This window comes from Cibotium barometz, chromosome 10 (genome assembly GCF_041138505.1).
Source record: "Cibotium barometz isolate CiBa-2024 chromosome 10, ASM4113850v1, whole genome shotgun sequence".
In the NCBI taxonomy this organism is placed as follows: domain Eukaryota; kingdom Viridiplantae; phylum Streptophyta; class Polypodiopsida; order Cyatheales; family Cibotiaceae; genus Cibotium; species Cibotium barometz.
Window position 1 is genome coordinate 3,077,377 of NC_141055.1, and position 10,730 is coordinate 3,088,106.

Below are 10,730 nucleotides of genomic sequence, written 5' to 3' on the forward strand. Positions count from 1 at the left end.
TTCTATACGTTGATGTTTTGCTGCTCATGAGACCCAATATAGATCAGATTTCAACCTTTAAGGCTAATTTGCAATCATTGTTTGAGATGTCAAATTTGGGGTCCTTTCATTATTATTTGGGGATTTAGTTTATGCAGCGCAATGATGGCATTGCTATGCTGCAGTCTAAATATATACAGAAGCTATTGTGAAGAGGTTTAATCTTGAAGACTCTAAACCTGTGGCTACACCTATGGAGACAGGTACTCGACTTGGTCTTCAAGATGTAGGAGACTCTTTTGATGCTAGTTTGTATCAGCAGGCTGTTGGATCCGTTCTTTATGTATGCAACACAAGGCCAGATATACAGTATGCGGTCTCATAGTTGAGCAGATTTATGCATAGCCTAGGTACGAAGCATTGGCAGGCTTTCAATCGGGTTTTCCTTTATTTGCAAGGCACTCAGTATTTTGGATTGTTTTATCCAAAGGGAGGTGAGTCACAGTTGCATGCATTTAGTGATTCAGATTGGATGTTATGACACACGAGTGTCCACTAGTGGGTTTTGCTTCTGCCTTGGTGATTCATGTATATCATGGCTCAACAAGAAGCAGCCTATAGTGGCCACTTCCAACTACTGTGAAGCTGAGTATAAGGTAGCTTTTATAGCTACAATTGAGTGTGTGTGGCTCAGACGTCTTATGGTGGCTGATTTGGGTGTTGGACAATCGTCTAGCACTAGGATTTTCACTGAGACAGCCAGAGCGCATTAGTAGTTACAAGGAACCCAATGTTTCATGCTCGTACTACTAAGAACATTAAGGTGCATTACCACTTTGTCAGGGAAAGACTCTCTACAGGAAAGATCAGCTTGGTCTATGTGCCTACATATGACAACATGGCAGATTTATTCACGAAGACTCTTCCTCGTGAAAAGTTTGAAGCTTTTCGTAAAGCTTTGGGCTTATTGCTTTTTCAGGATTGATCGGCCATACCCTGTACATGTTCACATCATCACTCCCTCCAGGGGGGATTTGTAGTATTATATGGTAGTGATGTGTGTGAATACACTTAAGACCACTGGGGTACTTTTTCCCTCACTAGGAGGTTTTTTCCTCGTGCGTATGTACACCCTCTTATCTACTCATTTTGGGGTGTGTACATATCTTTTGTATCTACTAGCAAACATATTTTTTCATTCTAATATAGTGATTTTGTGTGCTCTCAAGCTTCTCTATCTTGTGTGTGTGCATTGTTTTTGCAACCCTAACCCTAATTCCAATAATAGGCCATCTCTAGAAGGGTGATGGGTCTCCACTGTAGGATCTCCAATCTATCTACACCCTCCTTAGGAATCAAATGTATCAAGTCCTCTATGAGCCTCTCTGGCATGGCACCTGTGAGCATAATATCATTGAAGGTAGCATGAAGGCCACCTTCCATGAGGACCCACCAATGGTGAAGAAAGAAAGAGACAGGAAGCTCATCTACACCCCCGCGGGCATTTTACCCTAGGTAATGCCATCACCGCCTCTACCAGCTCTTCTGAAGTGAAAGGGGTCAATAAGAAAGACCGAAGGGAGGGGGGAACTAGCTGTCTCATGTGCCTCTAGACTCTCTCGTGCATATCCATCAACTCAAGGGATCATGGGGCACCAGTGAAGAGATCGGAAGAAATCCGTGGTGATGGCTCTCACCTGTGGGGGGTCAGAAACAATAGCTCCATCCTGGCCACGCAGCCTATGAATACCATCTCTCCTCCTGCGGGGGCTAGATATCTCAAATAAATCTACAATAACTATGTCACCTTCCTGAGTCCAAAATGAAACCTTGGCATGGTATCTATACTCCACCCTCCTCTCCTCAATGGACCGAATCTCCATGCGGGCAACATCAATCTGACTCTCAATCCATGGGTTGTCACGGGAACTCTCCTGAAGATGCTGTAAAGAGGCTAGGCCCCTCCTCAAACTCCTCTCCTGCTCCTAAAATCCCTCCAATCTACTTTGGGCTACATCTTGTAAGAAAACACTAATCTCCCCTAGGCCATCATCCAAAGTGCACATCCGACGACAGTTCTCGGGGTCCTGAATGAGGATGTCTAGAATCCTAGAGCTTGCATGCCTATCATGCCTCCATGGGTCCTCTAGGGACATAATAACTGGGCATGATCTGAAAATGTAGTGCCAACCAGAATGCCAACCATGCCTCGCGCGACGGCTACAAGCCCACTCGTTTTGACATAAAACCTATTGAGCCAAGAGAGGTTGAGCCAGTGCTCCGCTTATCTGATCGAGAGAAGCTAAGACTCCAAGGGCTACACCCAAACTCTGGAAGATGCCAAGGGTCTTGTCTCCTAAGAATCAATATCATCTCCTCCAAGAAGGCAGAGTACTCCGATCCTCAGACTGTGGTTGTGCCACCTCCAAGTCTATCCTCTGCTACCTCTATCATATTGAAGTCACCACACCCATGCACGGCATGTCGCACAGTGCTCCAAAAGATAGCTCTACCTGCACAGCAGCATCGGGGCATGAATGCTGAGAAAGCTAATGCTATCCTCCCCAATCAGAATGGTAACCCACTCAGCACGTTTTGGAACTATGACTCCCGATCCTATCACAAATGGCAGAAGCTACTCACTGACAAAGAGACACACTCCTCCCTGTGTCTCTGAAGGGACAAAGGATGGAGACCAAAAAGTACGACTCTTGCCTGTAGAATCTTCCCGCAATGGTGGGTGTGCCCCCCTCAGTAAGGTGGTCCTCCTGGAGGAAAAGAATGTCGATAGGTCCCCCCACCATAGCTCACTGCAACTCTCCTCTAAGGACGCCTTATCCTTGAAAGCACTGAGTCCCCCCTAAGCCCTGAATGTTCCATGAGATAATCCTCATATCAATCTCTGTGTGAGGCGGAACTATCAGAACTACCCTCCACTCGAAGAGTCTTGGGCGCGGTCTTAGATAGGGAATAGTCACACTATGTCCTGGTGCAAAGTCACGCCAAGTGGGTGTGGATCGTGCCCTCCATGTACTACCACTCTGCTCGAGCATGAGAGTATGCATACTTCATGTTCCATCGATAATAATGAAGATATCTCTAAAAAAGGGGGGGAGGTACTACGATAGAGGTATGCATGAACGCAAAAGCCAGTACCTCCAGGTTGGAGGTCACCATCTCCTCTCCCTAGTCCCTATGGGCTGATCCATTAAGCTCCATCCTGGCCAGGGGCCATAGATGTGAAGATCCTAAAGATGCTGAAATAGCTCAACTGCATGGCCCTCAATGGTAGCAGCCATCAACTTTGTATCCCACTCTATCCCTGGAGGGGAAAAAGAAGATCATCGCACCACTCTGGCATAGAGGGTATGGAGTGGTGGAAGACCACACATACCCGAATAGGGGCTACAGTCTACTCAAACCTGTTTGTCCCTTCCATTGGAAGACATCGAAAGAAACTATAATCCACAGGCTACCCCAAGATCCTGGGGGCCCGCCTGGAGACTCGGGTGGGAGAGCCCTCACTAGTGAGGCCGCAATGGTCATCTCCACTGGCTCTGAGAAACCATAAATCAGGTGATGAATGGAACTCATTGGCTATCTCCTCTCCAAATCAGGGCCTGCAGGGGACTAACAGGAATTCTCTTGAGAGGCAGGGGGGATGGAAGGCACAGAAAAGAGGAAGGGGCAGATGGAGCGATTGCAAGTAGAGTCAAAGGTGAGGGTGGGGGAGGGGGGGAGGAGGTGAGGGGGAGCGGGAAGGCAGAGAGGCTGGAGAGGGACTCTACTGAGAGGCATCCAAAGGAAGGCTGCTGGGGAAGGCTCAATAAAGAGAGGGTGGAGTCAACCCACCCCACTGTGGGCACTGATGAGGGCCTGAAGAGGAGTCACAAATGAGGAATCTGCCACATCGGGGGGGCTCTTCGTGTGACTAGAGGGGGCCCACCGTCTGTGGGCCCGGGTGGGTGATAAGATAAGTGCTCATAATGGTTCTCTGACAGAATCGAATCCTCTTCCATGCTGCTAGCCTAGCATGCACAGTGCTTGGAAGGCTTGAATACTCAACTCTATGTATAATGGTGAAGGCTGGGAATAGGTATCATGTGAGGCACATAATCCGACAAGGCAAAACACATGCGAAGAAATGGAATCCCGGCTGCTCGTGCAAGGGCCAAGGCAGCAGTGGGGGGGGATTCCATCACTCTCCCGATGGCTTCACTTATCATTAGGAGAAGAGGAAGGTATTCCTCCTTGAGACCTCAAAAGCAGACTGTCATGGGAAAGCTTGAAACTTCAGTGAGAGGGTCAGCGGGATGCTAGGTCGAAGCCGTGCCACTACCGTGCTGCAAAGAAAGCCTAGGCCATATACAATGTAACAGGGCTCAGCTACATGACAAGACCAGATGCCGTTGGCGAGTTGAACTCAACCTAGTAGTTAGTAGCCATGCCCCAAACAATGAATGTATGTGATCTTTGTAGATGCACCTAGGAGGCTAGCCTGAAGAAGATCCTTGAGTTGGCCATATGCAGGGCAGCTATCGACAATCTTGTAAACCGGGGTGGAGGCCTCTAGTGCAGCACAATTGTGGAGACGATCTGAAGGTCCGCATCAAAAAATGATTAGCAAGCATCGATGTCCTCGGTCACACGGATGATGGAGCAGCTCTGCCATAGAGTCCTCCTACTGAGGGAAAGACCAGAAAAAGTTGAGACTTGCTATAGAAAAACACCCGGAAGACCTGAAACAAACCTACACGGAATGGGAGAAAGAGAGGGCATGGAAAAAGGGGAAGGAAGAAAAGGAAACAAAAAAAAAGGGGGGGAGGGGCAAGCTCAAGGGGAGAGGGGTAAAGAAGGGGAGGGCGAAAGGGGGGGAGGGGGGGGCAATAGGCAAAAAATAGAAAGGGGGGGGAGAGCAAAAAGAAGGAAAAAAAAGTGGGGGCTGGTGGGCAAGAGCAAGGGCTAGGGGGAAGGGCAAAGAAGGGAGGGCAGACAGATGGCGAAGGAGGGGGGCAGACAAATGGCGCATAAGAGGCAGACATGGGCGTAGATGGGGGCTGGAGAGGCGGGCATGGGGGAGAGGTGCAACTTTGCAGGGAAGGGGGGAGGAGGGTGGCAAAAATAGGGGGGGAATGCAAGGGCAAAAGAAGACAGGGGGAAAGCGCTATGACACGAAGGAGAGGAGGGACGCCAGGGGGTGCATGTGTGCAAGGAAGGAGGGGAGCGCAGAGCTTTGCATGCATAACTCTTTTATCTAACTAAGAGGTCTAGGTTTTGGCCTAGTTGGTCAAGTAATCATGCAAAAGATAATTTGTGAGAGATTCGGGATTATTTATGTCTATTGGTTAAACCAAAGTTAAAACCGGAATTGGCTGGGGAATTTCGAAAAACTGAGGATGACCTTATTTAGAACTTTTTGCTATCATCTCTTGCAGATTTGGATACAAATTCGTATGTATCTGGTTGTACTGGTCCTAGAGGTCTCTCTAGCTGGAATTGAGTTTGTTTAACAAGTTCCTAGGCCATCTTGAATCTCATTGTTTCTTCTTGAGGATTTGGATATTTGGTCAATTTGTCAAGAAGCACCGAAGATTGTTTCCAATCGGGTCTTATAGCCACATCTTTTCAGGCCATGTCTAGAATTTCATCTCTAGGTGCATCTTCTAAGGAAGAAGAAGTATTTATATCCTCATTGTCACTCTCAATGATTACACTACCCTCTTTCTTAGCTCTAGAAATGTGTTCTACCGAGGGTCTAGACTTTATATGTTGTTTCCTTTATAGCTTCTTTTGTCCTTTGGAACGCTATAGAAGCATGCGAGATTTTGTCACTCTCCTTGTCTTCTGAGCTATGAGGAGCCTTGGCATTTGCCTGGACTCATGTGATGACCATTGCATTGGTGATCACCGAAGAGCTATTTGCTCTTAGTGCACTTAGCGTGTTTAATTGTGTCACTAGTCCCTTGGTCACTCCTTAGGGGAGGCTTGTTTGGGACAATCCTATATGATGTGAGTTATGCCACAACTTAGACACCATCATGATAGCATTGAGATGCTTTTGGCAACTTCTGATGAGACTCGATAAGGGCATTCCCTTTTGAAGTGTGCACCTCCATAAGTATAGCAAGCTAAAAGTTGGCTAGGGGTCATAGAATTTTGTTCTCGTGCCTTATAACCCATTGTCTACCCACAACCATAAGTTCCAAAGGTTCACATCTTGTAAATGGGAGCCAAGCTGTTGTCAAGCATCCTTACAAACTCTACATCAGAGTCTATACTCGACATTCGGTATCAGTTTTATCCCATCGGTCCTTGTGCGGGATCTAGTTCTAGCATATAAGTGTTCGTGACATCCTCAATGAGTGGTCCTGCCTCCATGTGTCTCATGGGTGTCACTTCAAGAACTATAGGTTGAGGTGCAAGAATAGGGGAGTTGTCTCAGGAAATTTAAGAATTCCTTTAGGCAAGGGGTTAGTCCTAGAAGGGGGCATAGGATCTCCAATACCCACAATGTGTGGGGCAAGGAGTGTAAAGGGTGGGTGGTAGCAGGAAGAGCTGGAACAACCATACCTCCATTTACAGGATTGTACCTACAATTGCGAGTATCATGATTAGTGTATCTCCTGTAGCTACCACTCCACGAGGCTGTCCGTCCCCTATTGAATGGACACTCATTACTAGTGTGATAACCTCGACAATAAGGACACTCATTACTAGTGTGATTACCTTGACAATAAGGACACTATGTTCCCTCTCCCCTTCAGTATACTCTGGAATCTCTAGTAAGTACTTTCCAATTCTCCTCCATTTTCTTTATTAGCACATCAGTAGCCATGTCCTTGACACTCATTTTATCTGATTTTTGCTATTGGAGGTTATGCTACGGGGAGCTTTGGATGGTTTACTAGATTTCTTAGACCCCTTCATGCCAGACATGTTATCATCAAAGTCAAGAGCATCGATGCAACACTCATTAAAGGTTATCCTCCTTTGCAGATAAAGGTTGTCCTCCTTTGCAGATAAAGGTTGTCCTTCTTTGCAGATAAAGGTAATTGTGTAAGTTCTGGTCTCTCAAGCCTTCAAGAAACAATAATATCAATCTTGGTTGACTCGATTTCTCATCAATTGAGTAGCGGGAATAATAATATCTAATGCATCGAATGTATTCCCGTACCGACTCATTCTCTTGTTGCTTGACATTGTTCAGCTAGTGGACATGACTCCATTTGGATCTAGTCTTTGAGAACTCTACCCTAAAAGCATTCTTTAAGTCAACATAAGTGGCCTTCTAGGGAGGTTCTAGGGTTTGGAACCATCGCCTAGCTGCTCCATCTAGAGTCAATCCAAAAGCTAAGATTTGAGTAGGCTCATCACTAACACCTACTCCCTCACACATTTGTTCAAAGACCTATGGAAACTTTTCTCATTTAGTCCAGCAGTAAGCATAATTTTTTAAGAACAATATACAGAGCTGAAAACAATCCATAGAGATTTTATTTAACCAGTTAGTAGATTTTAAACCAAGGCGAGTAGTCCCATCCGCTATGGTATTCCAGTTTTGTTTAAAAAAATTGTAATCAAAACCTAACAACATAACCAATATTCACTCAATAGGCGAGGTAATCAATAGCATAACCAATACTTCAACCAATAGCCTAAGTAGCATCAGACCAAGTTCCTTTAACTAGTCACCATGTTTAATTACTATGTGTAAAGAACTTATATTATTTTAGACAATGGCCCCATTATAAGCCACCTAAAAATGTTGCTTTCTATGGTATGTAATTCATAACTAGAGTTCGAAACAACCAATAGCCCAAGTAGCCGAGAGTCACCAATGTCCAACAGGATCAAGTGAGTGTCAGAACCTATCAATTGAGGGTGTGGAAGGGTAGAGTCAGTCTTTTTGGGTTAAAAAGTCAGTCTAAGTCAGTCAAATAGTTTGTGGGCTGAAGGATATCAAACAAAATCAATTGGAAGAGAACTAATGTTAATTTAAGGGCTATAAGGCTGAATCTTTGTGAGATATAAAGTTTTGGAAGGTTTTTAGGACTTAGAGCATATATAGGTGGAAAGATCTGAGTTAGATCAATCAGCTGAACCAAATAGGACACATAATCATCATAGCTAAAGGTCAGCTAAAGTGAGGTAAGAGACTGCAGTGTTCAATCTTTATAGGATCTGAAGTGTTTGAAGCTCTGTGATTGTCAAAGGACATAGAGGTAAGGAGATCTAAATCAATTGGATCAATTTATTTAGACTTGAGTCAAATAAGAGTTAGTAGAGGACAACTACCATATTCAGTAAGGCCCTATATAGAGCTAGAGATTTGAGGATTGAAGATTGCTGGTTCTAGAGGAAAATCTAAAGATCTGGAGGACAAGAATCTAAAAGAGGTTAGCAACAGTTGGCTGAATCAGATTACGTTCAAGTAGTGGTTAGTTGGGGTCAATTTAGGTCAGCAGATTATCATAGAAGGTCAAATGAGGAGATAGGGTTGAAGATTGGAGTTGTTTAGAGTCATATCTGACCTAAGAAGACATTTTAGAGGATCAGTTGATTCAAGTTGAGGAGGGTAAGATGTCACGATATCAACAAAGATTTAGAGGATAGCTAAAGGTCAACTAAATTGAGGTAAGAGAGTGTAGTGTTCAATCTTTGTAGGATCTGAAGTGTTTGAAGGTATGTGGGTCAAAGGAAACAGAGGTAAGGAGATCTGAATTAGTTGAATCAGATGCATCAGTTTAGTCAGACCTAAGTCAAATAAGAGTCAGTAGAGGACAACTGACATATTCAACTGACATATTTAGTAGGATCCTAGAGATTTGAGGACTGAAGATTGCTAGTTCTAGAGGAAAATCTGAAGGTTTGGAGGACAAGAATCTGATAGAGGTTAGCATGAATTGGCTAAATCAAATTACATTCAAGTAGTGGTCAGCTCTGGGAGTCATAACGGGGTCAATTTAGGTCAACAGGCTATTAGAGAAGGTCAGCTGAGGAGACAGGGTTGAAGATCAGAGTTGTTTAGAGTCATATCTGACGACCTAAGAATATATTTTAGAGGATCGGTAGTTGAGGAGGGTAAGGCATCAAATTGTATCAACAACAGAGATTTAGATAATAGCTGAAAGTTAGCTAAAGTGAGGTAAGAGACTCTAGTGTTCAATCTTTGTAGGATCTGAAGTTTTGGATGGTTTGTGAGTGTTAGAGGACACATAGGTAAGGATATCTGAAGCAGTTGAATTAGCTGAACCAGTTTAGTCAGGACATGCGTAAGATAAGAGTCAGTATAGGGGGACAGCTGACATATTCAGTATAGGGGGACAGCTGACATATTCAGTAGGGTCCTAGAGCTAGAGACTTGAGGATTGCAGATTGCTAGTTCTAGAGTAAAATCTGAGGGTTTAGAGGATAAGAATCTGATAGAGGTCAGCAAAAGTTATCTGCATCAGATTACAATCAGGTAGTGGTCAGTTGAGAGTCAACTGGGGTTAGTTTAGGTCAACAGGTTGTCAGAGAAGGTCAGCTGAGGAAATAGGGTTGAAGATCAAGGTTTTTTAAAGTCATATCTGACCTAAGAAGACATTTTAGAGGATCAACTGATTCAAGTTAGGAAGGTAAGGTGTCAATCTCTATCAATAGAGATTAAAAGGATAGTTGTAAATCTGTTGTGTGCCTTGGGTTGGGCAACTCATAACCATCTTATAGAGCAGATATAGTATAGACATAGTGATGATCATGGCCAGAATGAATCCATGTTCATAACCATGTGTATTCATAGTTCAAAGCAACATTCTTTCATTTTTACCATGCAGAATAGTTAAAACAAAGCTTTGACCTAGTAATATTTAGAGCTAAAACACATAATGATACCCATGAATATAGTTCCATAGATTAGTCTAATTACTTGCAAAATCCTAGCTTATTCAGGTTAAAAAGCACGTTGTTCTTAAGTACTTATGTACCTGAGTAGAAGGACCCCTTGTAAAGGCAAGGGTGAGAGACATCACGTAATTCTCAATAAGAAAGCAAACAGGCTAAGTGAGTGTAGAAGAACCCACCTCCATTAATATATGGGGGTCATGAGACTGAGGCAGAGTGGAGGAATCTTCCATCTTCATGATAGCAGCAGGTGCCGCAAGAACGTTACTTCCCACCACCATCCTTTGTAAGATTATGATGAATAATCGTTTGCAGAGGCACAACAGAGTCGTAGCAACCTATATGCAGCAGGTGCCACAAAAACGTAACTGCTATCCACCATCCCTTGTAAGGTTATGATGAATATTCGTGTACAAAGGCTCGACAGAGTCACAACGTCCCCATAAATCCAATGTGAAAAAGTTTGCAGAAGTAAAGAACCCTAAAAAATAGGTATTATGCCACTTCTGTCATTACATGTGTCACATGAGCACAAATGGAGTAAGTGTGTGTGTGTGTGTGTGTGTGTGTGTGTGTACATACACACACACACACACACCATATATTTTAACCAACAAAATTTTTAAAATTCACTTCTGTTCGCTTCTATTACAATATAGAAATATATATATATAAATATTACTATTATTAATATTAATAATTAATATTAATACTAATATTGATGGTAATATTAATTATTTATCTATTAATATTGATATTTAGTATAACTATAATATTAATTACTAAGATTAAATATTTAAATTAGCAATGAATATTTAATATTAAATCGATGTTTTAACTATTAAATGGTATATTATTAATATTTTATT